The 1,405-nt window shown below is 48.3% G+C and overlaps 1 pseudogene; it reads left to right on the top strand.

Moving 5' to 3' along the window:
- Nucleotides 1-5: 5 nt before the first annotated feature.
- Nucleotides 6-545, top strand: LOC104877227 (annotated as a pseudogene).
- Nucleotides 546-1,405: the final 860 nt, after the last annotated feature.

Below are 1,405 nucleotides of genomic sequence, written 5' to 3'. Positions count from 1 at the left end.
CAGGCATGGCTGATGGCGGTAGCGGCGGGGGAGAGGGCCAGGCCTCGGCGCGGACCGCGACAGGCGGGACTGGGGTTAGCGGGGGCGGCGGCCCTGTTAATCCGGCCTCGCTTCCTCCCGGCGACCCCCAGCTCAAGAGCCCGGGCCCGTTTGACAGCTTCCGCCAGGGCTGCCCGGCCGACTTGGACACCAAGCCAGTTTACCAAAACCTGAGGCAGAAGGTGGATAATTTTGTGTCGACACACCTGGACAAGCAGGAATGGAATCCTACAGGGAACAAGAACCGATTTGGAAATGGTCTGGGACAGCGTGTGGTTCAGTCAGGGATGTTGGAAACAGGAGTGGACGGATTATATCTCAGGTGGTGGACCCAAAATTAAACCGCATCTTCACCCCACAGATAGAATGAGCTATTCCTGAGTTCCTGGCAGCCAAGAAAAAAGAAGCTGTGCTGGCGCCCCCTCCAGAGCCTGAAAGCCAGGACCCTCCAGCTCTGTCCCAAGATTACTTCCTAAGACTTGATACCTTTTGAAAGTGGCCTTTAATTAATGGCGAAGAAATGGATTCCTGTTACTTAAGAGTACCACTTCAGTTGGCCAGGGTTAACTGGGTTCAAGATCTCTGTTTTGACCATGGTGCGGTGTCCAGCTTGAACAGGGAGCAAGTCTGGCAGTGAGAATGTTGTTCCTGTGCCCTGCTTTGTGCCACCACCTGACCAGCCTGTCCAGGGGTGTTACACTCGGTAGACGCTACAGAATTATAAACAACACAGCCACCTAATGTGGTCCCGAGACGAACTTTTATACTTGAACATGGAGACTACACATGGGTTTTAGAGTTTGTACTCTCAGACAAAAAGAAACTATAATGAAAGAATGTAGTCAGTCCCAAAGGTAACTTCAAAGAATAAGGACGGTACACTTAGCTGGGAGTAGGTATTTGACAGTGCTTACTTGATATCGAGTCTCAGAGTTACCAAATAGAATGTACAAGCTGATAACATTGATAGCCTTAAGGTTGTTGTACCCTTCTTGTACATGACTCTTCTAGCTAGTTTCCTTTCCCCTGTCAGAGGGGACAAAACATACAGCCGTAGTGATGAGGGAGCCAAACATTAGGCGTAAAGAAAACCACTTTCAGGCTCTTTGTCCGGGGCATCTTTCTGTCCTGCAAGGGCTAGTGAGTTTTAGAAGTCTCCTGTTCTCATGGTTGCATTTTTTAGAAAAGTGAATGATCAATAAATAGTGTTGTATAATTTAAAAAATTAAGTATGAGATGGCATTTAGAAGATAAAATAATGTTGGGCTGGGGATGTGGCATACACAAAGGCTTGTGTTCAGTCCCCAGCACTGTAGAGGGAGGTGGAGAAAACATCACAGAAGAAGGAGAGCTAAGAAAGTAAGAA

The sequence above is a fragment of the Fukomys damarensis genome, unplaced genomic scaffold (genome assembly GCF_012274545.1).
Source record: "Fukomys damarensis isolate Sample0158 unplaced genomic scaffold, DMR_v1.0_HiC HiC_scaffold_21, whole genome shotgun sequence".
NCBI lineage: Eukaryota > Metazoa > Chordata > Mammalia > Rodentia > Bathyergidae > Fukomys > Fukomys damarensis.
Note: the sequence above shows the minus strand (reverse complement) of the source record. Positions and strands in the feature narration are given on the sequence as shown.